This window comes from Eubalaena glacialis, chromosome 18 (assembly GCF_028564815.1).
Source record: "Eubalaena glacialis isolate mEubGla1 chromosome 18, mEubGla1.1.hap2.+ XY, whole genome shotgun sequence".
NCBI lineage: Eukaryota > Metazoa > Chordata > Mammalia > Artiodactyla > Balaenidae > Eubalaena > Eubalaena glacialis.
In genome coordinates this window covers 55,383,978-55,404,794 of record NC_083733.1, presented here as the reverse complement: position 1 = coordinate 55,404,794, position 20,817 = coordinate 55,383,978, and the positions used below count along the sequence as shown (strand labels likewise).

Below are 20,817 nucleotides of genomic sequence, written 5' to 3'. Positions count from 1 at the left end.
ACAAATATAATTTTAAAATATTGAGCATTATGTAAAATAAGGGTTTTTTAATAAAGACTTTAGGATCATTTTGCAATATACACAAATATCAAATCACTACATTGTACACCTGAAACTAATATAATGTTATATCAACTATACCTCAATTTAAAAACCCCAAACTTAATCTAAAAAAATGATAGGAATGAACTTATTTATAAAACACAAGTAGACTCACAGACATAAAAAACAAATTTATGGTTACCTAAGGGGGAAAGGGGGTACAGAGATAAATTAGAAGTTTGGGATTAACATATACATACTACTATAGGTAAAATAGATAACCAACAAGGACCCACTGTATAGCACAGAAAACTATACTCAATATCTTGTAATAATCTATAAGGGAAAAGAATCTGAAATAACTGAATCACTTTGTTGTACACCTGAAACTAACACAATACCATAAATCAACTATACTTTAATAAAGGAAAAAACAAACAAAAAAAACTTTATTTTTTACACATCTGTAATGGGCCTAACACAAGACCCACCTCATGGGGCTACTGATAAGATTAAATGAGCTAACCCAAGCACCTGCAATGCCTGGCATATGGTGAGCACCCAATAAATGTTACCTATTATTTTATCTCCAGCACTTCGGACAGGACAGCACCAGACACACAGTAGGCACTCCGTGGCCCCAGGGGGCTTAGCCATCTGCAAAGAGAGGCCCAGCCCAAGGGAAGAGACTATCTGGGAGGCCTCTGGGAGCCAATGGGATTGTTCACTAGCAATCAGACAAGCAGGTAAACAGACCTGCCCCAAGAAACCAGTTCTTTTTTTTTTTTTTAATTGGAGTATAGTTGATTTACAATGTTGTGTTAGTTTCTGCTGTACAGCAAAGTGAATCAGTTATACATATATCAGTCTTTTTTAGATTCTTTTAAATTCAGAGTATCTAGGGTTCCCTGTGCTATACAGTAGGTCCTTATTAGTTATCTATTTTATATACAGTAGCGTGTATATGTCAATCCCAATCTCCCAATTTGTCCCTCCCCCCCTTTCCCCCCTTGGCAACCATAAATTTAAGAAACCGGTTCTGCAGCCTTTCTCTGGCTGCTCTGGGCCCAGTTCCCAGAGCCTGCCCCTCGACTTTGGTCTAGGAGGTATAATTATTTCCCTGATTAGATAGATACAACTCAAGAGGCTTTAAAACTGTGTCCCTCACAAGCTTCCTTCCAGCACTTTAGGTTGGGGGCCAGCTGTTTTGCCACATTCCACGGGTCACTTTCTGCAAAATGACCACAACACGGACATGTGTAAAATGCTGGGATGCCTCATGATGGCTAGATTGGTAAATGAGTTTATATGCTTGCAAATATTTACTGAGCATGTCTGTGATCATGTTATTTGTATTCTACTGGGAAAGACAATTAGGAAACTATTTCCCAGCCCTCCTTGCAGTTAAGAGTGGTCACATGACTTTATATGGCCAATAACATAAAGGGAAGTCTGGTGGAATTATCATTCCTGACTAAACAGACAATCCTTTTCTCCAGGTATTTGCAGATGTTCTTTGGAAAAGATGTTACTGCAAATGAAGGGAACTGCTCTCCTGAAATGGTGGTGGTACTGCCATCACTGACATCAAGTTCCCCTGAGTATACAGTGTACAGACCTCCGGATGGAAAGCAGAGGGTGTACAGTAATGTGATAATAATAGCTGGCATCCCCTGATGTCACTACTTGCTGTGCACTATTTTAAGTGCAATACAAATGTTACCTCATTTCATCCTTAGCACAGGACCAAAAAGCAGGTATTACCATCTTCATTTACAGATGACCAAAATCAAGTACAAAGAGTTTAAGTAACCTGCCCAACATAGATAGTAAGTGTAGAGGGGCTATGAGAACCCAGGTGACCAGGCTTCCTAATCAAAAGTCTTCACTGTGAGCTACACTAACAAAGTTTGAGCCTGAGGCAGCCCTGTAAAAATAATCGAAGCTATCGCTACCACATACTGAGCACTTACTACTATGTGGCAACCTTAGAACCAAGCCCAGTGTGTGTTACCCTCCAAACACCCCCTGTGCTCGGCACCGTGACCGTGTCCACTGAAAAGCTGAGAGGTGATTGGACTTGACCTCTGTCACATAATTGGTAAGGACCATGGAGGTCGGAGGTACAGGCCTGTAAACCCCTAGACACCAGATCACGCCTCTTGGAAATAGCTAGCAGGAGACATTTTCTTTCATTATTAACCACACTCGTAACCTGTTCTCAAGGACATTCTTGGCCTCTCCTTGGCCATGTGTGATAAAGGCCACGTGTACTTGGCCCCAGAGAAAAGCAAGGCATGGAAGGAAGCAGAGCAGAACCCCACACCCAGGTGCTCCTCGAATCAAGGCCACAGTCCCTCCCTTGACCATCAGGCCCTTGCAGCTAGAGTAGGCCCCTCCCCTCTTGCTGTAGCCTCACAGGCCTCGTCTCTGCTCTGGAGGAAGCCACACTCCCCAGGACCTCGACACACACTGTTCTCCTGGCCTAGAATGCTCTTCCTCATGACCCTCTTGCCCCGGTACACATCTTCCTCTCTCCCTTAATTAACTCCTACCCATCCTTCAGTGTTTAGCCACTGGGCTGGATAACGAGAGATCTCAGGATGTGCTGGTAAGTTAAAAAAAAAAAAGCAAAGTGCAGGACAGGGTGTGGAGTAGGGTGCATTTTGTATAAGAAAGGAGGGGAAGATAAAAATAGACATTCGTATTTGCATAAGGAAACCTTAAAAGGATATGCAAGAGACTAATACAAATGATTACTTAAGCGGTGGAGAACAAGGTGGGCAGGGAAAGGGGTAGGAGAGAGCGCTCAGTGTGTACATCTACACATGCGCACTCACACACACAGGCATGCACACAGAATTAACTTTTGAAGCATACAGACGTATGACCTACTTTTTTAAAAGTGTCACAAATAAAAACAAGGCAGGAGTGATGGGCAGAGGGTCAGAGGTGGTCTGTGACCGCAGACCTGAATACATCCATCTGTGGGACTGCTTGATAATGACTGACTCCCCCAGTGGCCTGCGGATTCCTGAGGTCAAGCCTGGACATGCTCCGGCTGCCAGTCAGGGGCCTCCCATGCAGCTGGTGCCCGAGAAATGCTCAGAGTGAGTGGGAGTGGACACACCATCCAACCCACCTCTAGCCACACACCTGGGCTTAGCCCACTGCTTGCCCGTTTCCGTGAAATACATTAATGGGTGAGGGGGACGGGAACACAGTTACTGCACAAGAAAAGAGCTCGAAGACACACTGCCTCGTGCCGGGATCAGAAACCTTTTCCTGTAAATGGCCAGAGAGTAAATATTTTAAGTTTTGGGGGACCACATGGTTCTGTTTCAAGTACGCAACTCTACCCTGCAGTGTGACAGCAGCCCTGGCAATATGAGCACGGCTGTGTTCCAACACGACTTTATTCATGGGCACTGAAACCCCAAGTTCATCTAATTTTACATGTCACAAAATATTCTTTTGATTTTTTTTTTTTTAACCATTAAAAAATGTAAAAACCATTCTTAGCTCCTGGGTCGTACAAAAACAGGCAGTGGAGGGCGGGTGGGGGGGATAGATTGGGAGTTTGGGACTGACATGTACACACTGCTGTATTTGAAATAGATAACCAACAAGGACCTATTGTGTAGCACAGGGAACTCTGCTCAATGTTCTGTAATAACCTAAATGGGAAAAGAATTTGAAAAAGGATATATGTATATGCATAACTGAATCACTTTGCTATACCTGAAACTAACACAACACTGTTAATCAACTATGCTCCAATATAAAATAAAAAAATAAAAACAAAACAAAACAGGAGGTGGGCCGAATGGCCGATAGACTGCAGTCTGCTGCCCTTGGTGTAGAGAACAGCTACCATGTTTATGTTTGTTGTATATACACAGAGAATTTCTGGAAGGAGATAGGTCACAATGGCTAATTTTATGGAGGCTTCAGAGATGGGAAGGAAGCTCACTTTTTTATTCTTAAATAATGTACCACGTACAAGTTAACGAAATATTGCTTTAAAGTTAGTACTGGGACTTGCTGGTGGTCCAGTGGTTAAGAATCTGCCTTCCAATGCAGAGGACGGGGGTTCAATCCCTGGTCGGGGAACTAAGATCCCACATGCCGCGGGGCAACTAAGCCCACATGCCACAACTATTGAGCCCACACGCCACAGCTAGAGAGAAGCCTGCACGCTGCAACGAAGAGCCCGCCTGCTGCAACCAAAGATCCTGCATGCTGCAACTAAGACCCGATGCAGCCAAAAATAAATAAATAAATAAAATAAAGTTAGTACTTAAACGAGAAAGGAGGCTGTGTATGGGGTTAAGAGCCCACGCTCTGCAATAAGAATCCCAAACTTTTCCTCACTTGCTGTGAACCCAACAGGCAAGTTATTTTCCCTCTCTGAGCCTCAGCACACGGGGATAATATTAGCATTGGCTTCATGGGCTGTTGGGAGATTCCATGGGTTAAGCCTTCTGCACAGTTTCAGGCACCTGGAAAGTGCTGGCTATTATTATCTTTCTCATTAACAGTCATTCATGGGGAAAAGCCCTTCTCCAAAGGGAAGCCTGAAACACGACTGCGGCTATAAAATTCCCCTCAAGAGCCGCCCAGTCCCACAGCGAGTCATCCAACTGTCCACATAATGGATGCCTTGTGACGTGAGGAAGCTCATTTGTATTAGCAACCACATTCCACAAAGATGCATCCTGGAGCCACGTCTGCACATCCTGTTCAGCAGAGAAAGCAGACAGCTTCCCAACCCAGGGTCTGTCCCTGACTATCACACTGGGTGGACTGCAGGGCCGTGCACCCATGAGATCACTCAGTGCCCATTTATTAAACGCCTACAGTGTGCCAGGATATGCAGGTAGACACCCCTCTGCACCCTGCCCTGGAGGCTGCAGGTGCAAACATGGGCTTCTTTTAAAACAACTGATGAGACCAGAGGGAGGGTAGACTCATTGGTTGTGCGCTCCTGCAAACCTCTTGCATTTCCCTGTATGTTTATTCATTCAACAAATATATACTGACCTCCTAAGACCCAGGCATTGTTCTAAGCACTCGGTCTTAACCAGGACCCTCATTTTTCAGCTGTTTCCCTCTGAACTTTGAGACCTGTCAGGAAAACATCTGGCACATCATTGTCCCTTCTCTGTCCTCTGTGCTTAGCACAGGCCATGGTACAAAGCAGGCAAATAACATTTGCTGGGTCAAATTACTGAGCATGGAGGACGTCTGGGGTCTGGGCCTACTTGGTATCTGTGCCCCAACTTCGGGTGACAGCAGCCCACTTTTCCTAGGACAACAGTTCCTCCCCAATTCCTCCTAGCTTGGGGAGGAGAGGGCTGCCAATCATGGGACTCCACCCACCCACACAATACAAGCTTAGGCCAATCAGCTGTTTTTTTTTTTTTTTTTTTTTTTTAAAGCTAAGGGGAAAATCAAGAGACTTCTTCCCAACAGGATGGAAATTTTATTTTATTTTTTTAATTTATTTTTGGTTGTGCTGGGTCTTTGTTGCTGCGTGTGGGCTTTCTCTAGTTGCAGCGACTGGGGCTACTCTTCGATGTGGTGCATGGGCTTCTCATTGTGGTGGCTTCTCTTGTTGCGGAGCATGGGCTCTAGGTGCGTGGGCTTCTGTAGTTGTGGCACGAGGGCTCAGTAGTTGTGGCTCACGGGCTCTAGAACGCAGGCTCAGTAGTTGTGGCACACGGGCTTAGTTGCTCCGTGGCATGTGGGATCTTCCCGGACCAAGGATAGAACCCTTGTCCCTTGCATGGGCAGGCAGATTCTTAACCACTGCGCCACCAGGGAAGTCCTGATGTGGATTTTTTAAAGTCTTTATTGAATTTGTTACAATATTGCTTCTGCTTTACGTTTTGGTTTTTTGGCCGCAAGACGTGGGATTGTAGCTCCCCGACCAGGGATCGATCCCGCACCCCCTGCGCTGGAAGGCGAAGTCTTAACCACTGGACCGTCAGGGAAGCCCCCAGTCAGCTGCTCTTGCTCAAGAATTTGGATTTCAATAAAAACAGTGATAACAGTAATAACGGCAATAAAATAAAAATAGCAGCTAGTATTTCTCTAGCCACATAGTCTATACTATGCACTACTCTAAACCTGCCTCAAGTTTCAACTTATATCCTCTCAGCGACCCTATTCTTTTTTTTTTTTTTTTGGCTGCATTAGGTCTTCGTTGCTGCGTGCAGCTTTCTCTAGTTGCAGTGAGCAGGGGCTACTCTTCGTTGCGGTGCGCGGGCTTCTCATTGCGGTGGCTTCGCTTGTTGCAGAGCACAGGCTCTAGGCACGCGGGCTTCAGTAGTTGTGCTGCACGGGCTTAGCTGCTCCGCGGCATGTGGGATCTTCCCAGACCAGGGATCAAACCCGTGTCCCCTGCATTGGCAGGCGGATTCTTAACCACTGCGCCACCAGGGAAGCCCGCCCCTTCTATTCTTATCCCCATCTTACAACTGACAAACTGAGGCACAGAAAGGTTGGGTAACTTATGAATTAGTAGTGAGGTTGGGATTCATGCCCAGGAGGCCAGCTACAGAGTCAGAGCTTTTCACTGCTACCCTCCACTGGCTCCTCTACCCCTGGGCTGGCCCTGAACACCCACCTCGAGGTGCCCCAGAGCTGCTTGACCCCGGTTTCTCTTTTACTGCAGGTGGCCCAAGCTGGTTTCTGTTGCTTGCAACCCAAGGACCCTGATTGATAAACCAGGAATTGGTTTCACACTTTCTGCCAGACGGGCAGAAAATGCTTCCAAGTGCTACAGGGCAGGGGCAGCTTATAAACATTTTAGGAGGTGAGGCTGGTGGTCAGGGCATTTGGGGGCAGCCTGCAGCTGCAAGAGCAGCCTCTTTCCACAGTGGGGAGAAAGGGGGGGAAGGGAGGGGGAGAACCCAACAGGAAACAGAGAGCAAGGGGAGAATCAAGGAGATACATTAGGGGAGAGCTCTCCCCAAGGGACTGCTGCTGGCATTTGGGGTGGAACAATCCTTTGTTACTAGACCAATCCTCTGCATTGTAGGACATTTAGCATCCTTGGTCCCCAGGTCCTAAACTCCTGTGGTGTCGCTGCCACTTCACTGTGAGAACAAAACCACCCCACACACTTCTGAATGCCTCCTGGGAATGGTTTCCAATGGCTGCAGCCCTGAGCCCCACACCAAGTCCCCGGTCTGGTAGCCCCTGTCCAGCTCTTTCCTAACTTGGATTCTGGCCTTAGGCTGGGTTCTCTGATTTTCTATTAGCTGCTTTAAGTCCCACAACACACAAGTTTTCATTACTTGTTAACAAGGAGAGAGCCCCTGCTACATGCCAGGAGCTGTTCTAAACGTCTTACATCTAGCAACTCATTTAACCCTCACAGCCACCAATGAAGTGGGCACCATGACCAAGGTCACTGCCATCTTACAGATGAGGAAACCGAGCCTGGATAGGCTGCAGGACTTGCTCGTAGGTGGGGGGGCCTTGCTTGGAGGCAGTCTCCTCAGAGTCCAGTGGGACCAGGGTTATGACCAGTGTCCAGGGCTTTCCAGTTCGCCCAGCAGGTGGTCTGCTTCTCCTCTGCCTGGATGCTGCCCACTCACCACCAATCAGCTTTAGGCCTCGGCAAAGACAGACGTGCGCCTCCTCAGGAAGCCCTCCTATTGCCCTCCCCCGACCCAGGACCTGCGTTCCACACGTTCATATGCCCTCCGAGCTCCGTGTATTTTTCCTTAATGGCATTTGTCACAGCAGCAATCAGTGCTAGTGAAGTTATCTGTTGAGGGCCTGAGTCTTTTGCCTCCCCTCTAGACTGTCAATTCCATGAAGGCAGGGACTTGCTTAATGATGCACCTGTGTCTGGTGGCCCAGATCTGGCCCCTGGAAATACTAGCTGAGTAACAAATCAACCACTTTTTAAAAATTCACATTTAAAACTAGGACAGCAAAACACTGGCTCTTAAAACTGAAACCAGGGTGAAGGGCTGGCCTAGAATTGAGGGAGACAAAGAGATCAACAGAGTCACTTGAACATTTCAGTGGTGGAGCTGAGGAAGTGGGGATGCACCACTGGGTGCTGGAACAGAGGGAAGGGAGTCTGTGATGGCACCATCAAGGAAACTCAAAAGTCAGCATAAAAGTAAATAAATACTGGGGAAACAAAGGCATGAAAGTAAACACGCTCCTCCATCCAGAATTTCAAGCTTTCTACTCCTGCATTTCACCTTCTGTCCTCATGACGATAGGGTTAATTAAGAGCACAGGCCAGAACCACACCTTCTATGTTCAAATCCCATCTCTGCCATGAATAAATAACTATATGATCTTGCGCGGGCCAATTAACCCCTGTGCATCAGGAAAATGGGGATACAGCAGGATCCAGCTCATAAGGTTGTTGTAAAATTAGTTCACCCATGAACACTGCTAGGCACACAGTAAGCGCTCAGTAAAGACTACCTGTTACCATTATCATGATCAGCATCACTGCTCTTCACCCCTACGACCGAGATAATGGGGAGGTCACCTTGCCAATGGGCCATACGTGTCCTGTGATTTCCTACCTTTGATGCCTAAACTGTCCACACTCTCTGTTGCTGACCTTCTTGGATTCAGAGCCAACAAATTAGTCCCTCTTCTGCCCTGGGTGATCCAAGACGAGTTCTGACACCTAAAATCAAGCGTTCCAATATAACATCAACTTCCAGCCATTTGAGAAGCCAACTGCACATCTTATGGCACAGTCAAGAGGTACCAAGAGGTTGCATCAAATGTTTACCTCACACATACTTAATGATGCAAGTGACCCCTCCTCCCCTTCAAAGGACAAATCATTAAGATGGAACAGATGTCCAGCCTTCCACTTCACGAGCATTTGCTCTGGTGTGAATGTGAGATGGGAGTCAAGCATATGCTATCCCCTCAGGCAGGCTCAGCTCTTCCTTATGGAGCAGCTCACCACTCTGAGCAGCATTCCAGATGCACACTTTTCATACAACATGGCCTCTAAAGGCAAACCAACTCCTCTGGCAGGTGCTCGTCAGAAAGAAGAATGCATGTTCCGAACCGGGGCAAGAAACTGGCTGTAGGGAGTGTAGTGTAATATTTTTTGTTGTCCCTCAATACACGTTCTCCTTTTTTAATTTAATAACTGAACTCCTACACTTTAGCCAGACACGTGGCTGATGTGAATGAAGACTGCATTTCCCTGCCTCCCTTGCAGCTAGGTGTGGTCATGTGACTAAGTTCAGCCCAACAGGACAGAGTGGAAGAGGTGTATTCGACTTCTGGATCAACCCTTGGAAGTGTGATAGAATTCAGGAGCTCCATTAATTTAGAGGGGTGAAATTACCTCTTTATTTTCACTAGCTTCTAACTGAAATTCATCATTTCCTTCCATTATTAACATAGGCAAACCATAGTAGTTTTCACACCTGTGAATTTGTCACCAACAATAGAAATCACAGGGTTTTCTTTTAAATCACACTACAGTACTTACAAACATCTCAAAATAGTATCGGTGCCCTTTAGTACTTTGAAATCATGTAGTTATTAGGCCTGTCACTGGGTTTTGCCATACTGTAACACAAATTTGTTATCTTCCTATTTTGAAAATTATATTTCAACACAATTGGTTTACTTTGTAATCCCACATATTTTATGAATTTAAAAACATGACTGTGAGAAGTAGATGTCCCAGAGTCCATGGCACACAAATGTTAAGAATCTCTGCCCTGTTCTTCAAAAAGTTAAACATAGTTACTACATGACCCAGCAATTCCACTCTTAGGTACATATCCAAGAAAACTGAAAAATATGCTCATGCAAAAACTTGCACACAAACATTCACAGCAGCATTACTTATTCATAAAAACCAAAAAGTGAAAACAACCCAAATATCCATCAACTGGTGAATGGATAAACAGAACATGGTGTAGCTGTACAATGGAATACTATTCAGGCATAGAAAGGAATGAAGTATTGATACATGCTACAACATGGATGAAACTTGAAAACATTATGCTAAGTGAGAAGCCAGACACAGAAGGCCATATATTGCATTATTAAGTTTACATGAAATGTTCAGAAAAGGTAAATCCACAGACACACAAAGTAGATTAGTGGTTGCCAGGGGCTGAGAGGAGGGGGAAATGGGGAGTAAACGGGTTCAGAGTTTCTTCTTTGGGGTGATGAAAATGTTGTGCAACCAGATTAGATAACTGCACAACCTTGTGAATACACTAAAAACCACTGAACTGTACATTTTAAAAGGGTAACTTTTATGGTACGTGAATTCTCTCTCAAAACAGAAGTAACTCCTGCTTTAAAAAGAAGGGGAGGCACCCTCTTCTCTTACATCCTCCCTTCTCATGGGCTGGAAGGCACACATGGTGATGGTGGAGAGTCATTCTGGACCATGAAGATGAGGGCAAAATCCCAGGAATGGGGAGCAAGAAGATGGCAGGAGCCTGGATCCCCAAGACTATGGAGCTGCCTTGTTGGCCCTGGGCTGCTCACTGTCAAACGTTTCAGGAGAGAGAAATCAATTGCTCTCTCATTGATGCCACTGCTATTCTGGGTCTGTTACAGCAGCCAAACCTATATTCAACTAATACCCGACACCTTTTTTTTTTGTTTTTAATTGAAGTAGGGTTGATTTACCATGTTGTACCAATCTCTGCTGTACAGCAAAGTGACTCAGTGATACACATACATACATTCTTTTTTAAATTTTCTTTTCCATTATGGTTTATCACAGGATATTGAATATAGTTCCCTGTGCTATACATTAGGTCCTTGTTGTTTATCCATTCTAAATGTAATAGTTTGCATCTACCAACCCCAAACTCCCAGTGCATCCCTCTCCCCCCTCGGCAACCACAAGTCTGTTCTCTATGTCTGTGAGTCTGTTTCTGTTTTGTAGACAGGTTCATTTGCGCCATATTTTAGATCCCATACATAAGTGATATCATATGGTATTTGTCATTCTCTTTCTGACTTATTTCACTTAGTATGATAATCTCTAGTTGCATCCATGTTGCTGCAAATGGCATTATTTTGTTCTCTTTTATGGCTGAGTAGAATTCCATTGTATGTATGTACCACATCTTCTTTATCCATTCATCTGTGAGGGACATTTAGATTGTTTCCATGTTTTGGCTATTGTGAACAGTGCTGCTATGAACATAGGAGTGCATGTATCTTTTTGAATTATAGTTTTGTCCAGTAATACCCAATATCTTAAGAGAAAGTCCAAGGTGATCTGACTCTACAGCACTTTTGCTTTTACCCGATGACTAACTCTCTTAGCCAAAGCTAACTCTTCCATGAGATGCACCCCCCCCCAACCTCAAGTGTCCCCACCCCTGCCTCCTACAGGAAAGGAGGGTTCAGCCACCTTGGCTGTCATGCCAGTTTGGTGACCTCTCCACTCTGCACTGAGAGGCTGACTGTGGCTTTAGGAGAGAACAGAGCCACCTGGAAAAAGGCTTCTGACTGCAGGAGCCCTGATGGCCTGCAGAGATTCAGGATGGTGTCAGTGTCAGCAGCATGGGATAGTTCCTTGAAGGTATTTGAATAACCAAGTGTTAAGACGCCTGACCTTAGCTTCCCACTCCCTGGCCTCCTTAGATACAAGATGACTAACAGGCTAATTAAAAATGTGTGTTAATCATCCTTCTCTAGTTAATGTGGTGAAGCTTTTATTGTTAGGAGATATATCACCTCAACTGGCCCCAAGACCCCAAAAGGAAGGTCACTTTGGGCATCATTAATACCAAGAGGCCTATAAAAAATATGGCTGAAGCAGGCATTTCATTTAATCTACTAGTAAAACTTTCACTTTGAAATTTCACTGCCAGGCTTTTAAAAACTTCCGGTCAGTCATTGTTTCCTGTTCCTGTCAGTTCATTGTTATTGAACTCAGTTCAATAACAGGTTAATCATAATTTTAAATGAGTAAACCTTTCCACTTCAACCATACTCATTTAATAAAGAGTTTTTTTGAAGCACCTAGTACGTACTGGGGATGCAATGGGCGGAAATAAAAACGGGCCTGGGCTTGACCTGCTGGGACTTACAGCCCAGTGGAGAAGACAGACATTAAACATGTGAAGGCAAACATAACGTATAATTAAATATTATGATAACTGCTCTGAAGGTTTGCCAGGCGAGGATAACAGGGGACCTGGTTTAGATTCAGGATGGTCTAGGGAGGGCCTCTTAGAAGCCTTGCCATTTAGGCTGCAATCTAAGGGATGAAAAAGAAGGGTAGGAGAAAAGCCATCAGGAAAAGCATTTCAAGGACAAGGAAGAGCACATACAAAGGCTCTGAGGTCAGAAAAGCTTGGCTTGTTTGAGAAACTAAATGAAAAACTGGCTGGTATGCAGTGAGGCCAGCAGGGGCTACATCGTGGGGCACCTTGTAGGCCATGATAAGGATTTTTTTTTTTTTTTTTGCCACACCACGTGGCATGCAGGATATTAGTTCCCCGACCAGGGACTGAACCCGTGCCCCTGCAGTGGAAGCACGGAGTCTTAACCATTGGACCGCCAGGTAAGTCCCGGCCATGATAAGGATTTCTGAAAATTATTTTAAGTACAGGAGTAAATTAGTAGGTAACTGTTCTTTGTTCCCCACTGGAAGCCACTGTCGCTTTTCCCACAAAGCACCTTATTTGCACTTGGAGCCCAGATGGCCCCCACTTTCAGGCCAGGAGATGTCAGTGGGGCTCTAGCCCTGACCCAGGACTAAGCCCATCAAGGTGCCCCAACTTCCCCTGGTTATAGCACTGGTAATACTTGCTCACATGACCTACGCTGGCTCATAGTGAACTTCAGAACTTTTGTAGAAATTCCCACACACCAAAAAAAAAAAAAAGGCTCAAGAAAGCTCTTTTACTGCTGGACTTGAGCCTCATAATTTGAGGCTAGAGTTCTTGCAGTCATAACTATCAGAGAACAACCAATTTAAGACTGGAACTGTGATAAATATATATTTGGTCTTTGTCCCCAGTTGCTGACACAGAGCTTCTAAAACCCTTGGAATTTCCTGAATGACAGGGGTGATAGGAACACATCTTGTGCTATGTGTAACTATATGTGAGTTGACGCTAATAAAGTGACTCTTGAATGAGAGAGAGGCCCCTGGAGAGCTTCAGGAGGGGGGTCAGTCATTAGAAAGACCAAGGCACCGATCAAAGGGTTGGAACTGTCAGCCTCACCCCTTGACCTACAGGAAGGGAGAGGGGCTGGAGGTTGAGATAATCACCAAAGGCCAATGATTTAATCAACCGCACCTACATGCTAAGCGCACCATAAAACCCTAAACAACGGGTCTGGAGAGCTTCCAGGCTGGTGAACAGGTGGAGGCGCTGGGAGTGTGGTGCCAAGAAGTCATGGAAGCTCTGTGCTCCTCCTCCCACGTGCTGGCCTGTGCATCCCTTCCATTTGGCTCTTCCTGTGTTGTATTCTTTATAATAAATGGGTAAAATATAAGCACAGTGTTTTCCTGACTTCTGTGAGCTGTTCTAGCAAATTATCAAACCTGAGGAAAGGGTCACTGGAAGCCCCAATTTATAGCCGGTTGGTCAGCAGGACGGGTGGCAACCTGGGACTTGCACCTGGCATCTGAAGTGAGGGCAGCCATGTGGAACTGAGCCCTTCACCTGTGGGGTCTGCACCAACCCCGGGGAAGCTATTTTCAGAACTGGATTGAATTGTTGGACACCCAGTTAGTGTCCAGAGAGCTGGAGAATTGGTTGGTTTGAGGGAAACACCCACATGTTTGGTGTCAGAATTGTTATGAGTAAAAACAGCCCAGAGGAACCAACTGAGAGATCAAGGAGAAAAACTCAGTATTGGTAATAGCATTATTTGAGCTCTGCATCAAGTTGCACCTAAAGCAGATTACCCTTGGACTTCAATTATGTCATGCCAATGATTTCTAAATTTCCCTAAGCCAGTTTGGATTGGGTTTTCTGTTACTTGCGACCCTGATTTCCTGACTACTAGAAATGGGAAACCACTGAAGGGTTTACATATGGGGTATAACGTGACTTTATTTCTATATTTGGAGAATGAATCAAGAAAGCAAGAATAGAAGCAGTGAGCCAATTAGGAGGCTACTTTAATAGTCTGAGAGATGAGGTCACCAGAGCCCATTAATAAGACTAACACTTACTGAGCACTTACTATGTAACAGGAAGTCAGTGCTTTAATTTATAACCTAACAACCCTAGTGCATGAGTAGTATTATTAATGCTGCTTTTTTCTGGTATGGGTTGAACTGTGTCCCTCCAAAATTCATGTGCTGAAGTCCTAATCTTCAGTACCTCAGAATGTGACCTTATTTGGAGATAGAGTTGTTGTAGATGTAACTGGTTAAGTTAGAATAAAGTTATACTGGAATAGGGTGGGCCCCTAATCCAGTATGACTGGTGTCCTTAGAAGAAGGAGAAATTTGGACACACACATACATTCAGGGAGAACACCACGTGAAGATGAAGACAGATCAAAGCGATGCACCAGAAGCCAGGGAGCACCAAATACTGCCAGCAAAGCCCCAGGAGCTAGCAGTGAGGCATGGAACACTCTTCCCCATGGTCCTCAGAAAGAATTAACCCTGCCAACACCTCAATCCTGGACTTCTAGCCTCTAGAACTGTGAGATGATACATTTTAGTTGTTTAAGTCACCCAGTTCATGGTACTTGGTCATGGCAGCTCGAGCAAACTAATACTGTGAAGAGGAACCTGAGGCCCAGAGGGGTATGGTCACCTGCACCAAACTCCCCAGCCAGCGGTGGAGGTGCTGGGTCTTCTACCTTGGGAGGCCATGTTTCCAACCACTGCACTGATCCTCCCGCCTGTGGGAACTGCTCCATCCCCCACCCTGGTGTCTAGAAAAGCCCCGGGCCCTCCACGTGCCCCTGTTCTCCATCTGCACGACTGACATCTGCCTCCCCGCCCCCCCAAAGCCTGGATGAATGAGAAGAATGAAAGAACAGCTGCAGAGGTGCAGGCCTCTGGAGACAGCACAGAAGCGGGGCAATCCTGGACAGTATTCTGCACAGAAGTAAACACTAGAGAGGAGGGTGGAGGCGGATCAAAATCACCTCCCCACCGCAGATGGCTGGCACGGCACGATCCAGGCTCTTCCGCGGCAGACCGGAGAACAGAGCCGGCCCCAGATGGGGGACGTGGAGGGAGGTGAGCCTCTTGCAGGAGCTTTCCAGAAGACACAGGAACGCTCCTGGATCCCAGATCAGGAGTCCACGACCCACCACCCCAAGCTGGTCGAATGACATTCCTCCAGCGCCTACCAACCAAGGCCCGGTCACTCTCCACACATGGAGGAAAAGGAGCTCTGTCCAAACCTGTCCTCGCCATTGTGAGCAAGTCTCTGCAAAACATCCCTTGCTGAGCCTAAGCAGGTGGCACATGTGGCGGGCAGAGGCCCATGGCCACCGTGGCAAGCTGGGAAGGGCAGAGGCTGCCAGCTCCCCGCAATGCTGATTCCTCCTCCTGAAGAGCATTTCTTCAAACAGATCAGTGTTTCTGGACAAGGCTGAAGTGGGCAGTTTTTAAACTCCAAGTGGAATTTAGCACTTATTTCGGGAAAAACAGTGAGCGTGGATCACACAGCAGGGGAGTGGGGTGGGGGGACGACGACTCTGTGTCTGGACCAAATGGTAACAACAGAGCGGGTGGGGAGCTAGCCCAGCACACACCCGAGCCACGCAAAATCAGGTGTTAAATCACAGCTTGCTGCTTCTAATGTGCACATTTCCCCAAAGAGCCCACCATGCACAAAGATCAGAAATGCGGCAGGTGCTTTTGAGGTGGGCAGGAGGTGGCAACGTCCAGACATACTGAGGCACAGTCAAAGGCCGGGACCCTAAGATGAACCTTGGATTGACAGGGCCTATTACAAAAGGACTGAAATGGCATTTGATGTCACCCAACACATTTGATGACACCGACATCAGAGGACATTCCAACTACAATTAAGGATTTGGAAATGAAGGAACTGGGGGCTGGGTAGGAGACAGTCTGCTGTTGTTTGCCTCAACTTTTTGTGGCAAAAAGTTATGAGGGAAATGTGAATCTAACTGTTCAAAACAGAAGCCATTAGAAATATAAGAACTGACAGAATCATGACCACTGTGGGAAATACACACATGCTTCAGGAGAGTGACAATAGATAAATCGACCAAAAATAAGGCTGGAGAGAATATGAATAACACAAATCAGCAACATGGTTTTTTTTTTTTTTTCTATTGGATTATAGTTGATTAACAATGCTGTGTTAGTTTCAGGTGTACAGCAAAGTGATTCAGTTATACATACACATGTATCTATTCTTTTTAAATTCTTTTCCCATTTAGGTTACTGCAGAATATTGCGCGGAGTTCCCTGTGCTGTACAGTAGGTCCTTGTTGGTAGCACCTTGGTTTCAAAGGCTGATATAAAACTCTTTACCAGAAAGCAGATGAGATTCATTCTTTATAAAATACCCACTGAATATTCATAAAAACTGATCCTATGTTAAGAAAATTCTCAAATTCCCCCCAAAGAGAATTTTTCCTATCACAATACACTGACCCTAATGCATTTAAACTAGAAATGAACACAATTTTGGAAAAGGATAAAGAGAAATCTAACTTAATGGTTCTCAACCTCAGTGGCATGTCACAATTATCTGGGGAGCTTAATACTATATCCTGATGCTCATCCACAGAGAGTCTGATTTCATTGGACTGGGCACCTTATTTTTCAAAGTTCCCCAAATCTATTTGATGATATTAAGCAATTGCTATTAATTGTTTTAGTTGTAATAATGGTATTGTGGTTATGGTTTTTTTTTTTTTTAATTTATTTATTTTTGTCTGTATTGGGTCTTCGTTGCTGTGCGCGGGCTTTCTCTAGTTGTGGTGAGCGGGGGCCACTCTTCCTTGTGGTGCGCGGGCTTCTCACTGCGGTGGCTTCTCTTGTTGCGGAGCACGGGCTCTAGGCGCGCGGCCTTCAGTAGCTGTGGCACATGGGCTCAGTAGTTGTGGCTCGCGGGCTCTAGAGCACAGGCTCAGTAGTTGTGGCACACGGGCTTAGTTGCTCCGTGGCATGTGGGATCTTCCCGGACCAGGGCTCGAACCCGTGTCTCCTGCATTGGCAGGAGGAGTCTTAACCACTGCGCCACTGGGGAAGCCCTGTGGTTATGTTTTTAAAAAGTGACCCTTCTCTTTGTAGAACTACATACTGAAATATTTGTGGTTTGGATATGATGTATAACACTTGTTTCAAAATAATGGGCGGGGGAGCAGGCAAAATCAGAATATTAATAAGATCGGTCATGATTAGATTACATGTGCTGTACTTCTACATGTTTGCAATTGTTCATAATAGAAAGTAAAATGTAAAAAACCAAAAACAATTTTAAAAGTTCTCCAATGGATCAAAATGTATAGCCAGGGTTACGTAATTGAAATCTGTAAATTTGTAAATACTTGTGGGTATGTCTTAAGTTAAAGAGGAAATCAAAAGTCAAAAGAGCCAACCAAACTTCTGGAGTGGTGAAATGAGGAGCTCAGAAAATTCTTTTTTTCCAAAAACCAGTGAAAAAAATGGATAAAACTATTAAATACAATATTTGAGGAAACTAGAAATCACCCATAGGCATACAACAACCTGAGCAGCATTTATTCAAGAAAAACTGCTGAACTCTGAGTAAGAACAGTGGGAGTATGTGATATTTAACTTAGGTTACTTCCATCACATGCTCCATCTGTGCTATAGTTTAACCAAAGCGGAGCAAGCTATGAAAACTTCACTGCTGGAGAGGCTGACTGAATTGGAGCGGGGCAAGGCAAAACCCCACACCCCTGGGCATTGTTGAAACAGCAGCAGTCTCAGTGCCAAACAGATGGGAAACACTACCATCACAGCTGGACTGTGGTTACAATCTGGTTGGAGCAAGCAACAGACCTGCAGACTAACCAGAAATTTCACAGGAAGATCCAGAGAATGAGACAGTCATACTGGGCCTTGGTAAGCTCCTGTGTATCCCTACTGGTCTGGAAGAATGTACATATATACAAGGCTGTATGCAATCTCCAAAGAGACTAGAGAGGGCCTTAGCTATCCATATATGCGTGGCTGAACATGAGCCCTTCAGAGTATGCAAAGAAGACACCAGATGGTCAGGCATAAAGCAGTAACTGGGGCAAATTCATAGACTGCTTGAACTTTGAAAATATTCCCCAACCCACACAGAGATCCACTGGCTCAAGGTTTTTCAGCACAACCTATGATCAAGCATTAGCTGACCACTAAATCATACTGAACCAAGGGCAACCCCTAGTAACTACAGATTAAAATTAAGGTAAGACTTTTTTTTTTTTTTTAAGAGCATAGGCATCAGTCTCGGTACCATGGAAGAGAGAAAGAGACACCAAGAATTAGCCCATGAAAGTCATTAAATGAACAAAAAGAACAAAACAACTTAAAAAAATAACAACAACAATGGCCTGTGGAAGGAGGGATCAGAATCCAGAATTGCTACAATATATGATCTGAAATGTGCAGTTCTCAACAAAAATAAAATTGTGACAGACACACAGAAATAGTAAGGTGTGACCCATACTCAGGAAAAGCAGCAGGTAATACAAACTGTCTTTGAGAAGGTTCAGAAGTTAGACTTAGCAAACAGAGTTCAAATATCTACTACAAATATGTTAACAAACTAAAGGAAATCATGTTTAAAGAATTAAAAGTAGAAGACTTCCCTGGTGGCACAGTGGTTAAGAATCCAACTGCCCATGCAGGGGACACAGGTTCGATCCCTGGTCTGGGAAGATCCCACATGCCGCAGAGCAACTAAGCCCGTGCACCACAACTACTGAGCCTGTGCTCTAGAGCCCATGAGCCACAACTACTGAGCCTGTGCACCACTACTGAAGCCCACGTGCCCTAGAGCCTGCGTGCCACAACTACTGAGCCCATGCACCACAACTACTGAAGCCCATGCACTCTAGGGCCCACGTGCCACAACTACTGAAGTCCGTGCACCTAGAGTCCGTGCTCCACAACAAGAGAAGCCACAGCAATGAGAAGCCCACGCACTGCAATTAAGAGTAGCCCCCGCTCGCCGTAACTAGAGAAAGCCCGTGTGCAGCAACGAAGACCCAACACAGCCAATAACTAACTAACTAACTAACTAAATATTAAAAAAAAAAAAGAATTAAAAGTAGAGAAATGAAGAAATATAAATTTTTAAAAAAAGGAACTTCTAGGGCTTCCCTGGTGGCGCAGTAGTTGAGAATCTGCCTGCTAATGCAGGCGACACGGGTTCGAGCCCTGGTCTGGGAAGATCCCACATGCCGCGGAGCAACTAGGCCCGTGAGCCACAACTACTGAGCCTGCGCATCTGGAGCCTGTGCTCCACAACAAGAGAGGCCACGATAGTGAGAGGCCTGTGCACCGCGATGAAGAGTGGCCCCCGCTTGCCGCAACACCCTCGCACAGAAACGAAGACCCAACACAGCCAAAAATAAATAAATTAATTAATTAATTTAAAAAAAAACGCAAATGAGTTTTAAAAAAAAATGGCAGCGCTGTACAACATTAAGTGAAATAATAAAAATAATAAGAAACCATTGTTCATATTGTTTTTTTTAAAAAAAAGGAACTTCTAAAGTTGAATATTATAATAACTGCAATGAAAAATTCACTTGAGGGGCTCAACAGGAGATTTCAAATGGCAGAAGAAATAACCAGTGAGCTGAAAGATGGATCAACAAAACTTATCCAATCTGAAACAGCAACAAAAAAGGGGGGAAAATGAATCAAAATAAACAGAATCTCAGAGACATGTGGGATACTATCAAGGACATTAACATAGGAATAACGGAAGCCCCAGAAGAGGAGGAAAGAGAAAAGGGCAGGAAAAAAATCTGAATAAGTAATGGCCAAAACGTCTCAGATTTAATGAAAAACATTAGTCTACATGTCCAAGAAGTCCAACAAACTCCACATAGGATAACTAAAAAGACAGCCACATCTAGACACACATAAGTTGTTGAAAGACAAAGAAGGAGAAAATCTTTAAAGTAGGAAGAGAGAAACAGGTTATCATGCACAGGGAGCATCAGTGCAATCAATCAATAGCTCGTTTCCCACCAAAAATAATAAAGGCCAAAAGGCATCAGGATAACATATTCAAAATGCTGAAAAAAAGAAAATCCTATCAAACAAAAATTCTATATCCAGCAAAACTATCCTTCAAAAAATCAAGGCACAATAAACGCACTCCCAAACAAACAAAGACGGAGAATTCACTGCTACCAGATTTGATTTGCAAGAAATACTACTGGAAGTTCTTTAGGGTGAAAGAAAAAGACACCATATGGTAACTCCAAACTGACAAGAAGAAATAAAGAATACCAGAAAGGGTAAATAGGTAGTAAATAGAAAGGACTGCATGACTATTTTTTCTTTTCTTTTCTTGACTGATTTAAAAGATGTAATATTTCATAAAACAATTATAAAACTCTACCGTGAAGCTTATAACATATAAAAATATACATGACAATAATAACACAAAAGAGGGAAGAGGAAATGGTGCTATATCAGAGCAAAGTTTCTATATTTGACTCTAAGTTTTTTTTTTCCTTATAAATTTATTTATTTATTTTTGGCTGCTTTGGGTCTTCATTGCTGCACGTGGGCTATCTCTAGTTGTGGCGAGTGGAAGCTACTCTTTGTTGCGGTGCATGGGCTTC

General features: G+C 44.6%; 1 protein-coding gene across 7 annotated transcripts in view; it reads right to left on the bottom strand.

The window, feature by feature from the left end:
* The window catches only part of SIPA1L3 (signal induced proliferation associated 1 like 3), a 236,803-nt gene that overhangs the window by 173,627 nt on the left and 42,359 nt on the right, over nucleotides 1–20,817 (bottom strand). Inside the window, exon 1 of one of the 7 annotated variants that reach the window (XM_061174279.1) lies at nucleotides 8,607–8,708. The exons of the other annotated variants lie outside the window; for them this stretch is intronic. The gene's annotated coding sequence lies outside the window, so the exon portion shown is untranslated. Of the gene's footprint in view, nucleotides 1–8,606; nucleotides 8,709–20,817 lie in introns of those variants that run through there. 7 annotated transcript variants of the gene reach the window in all.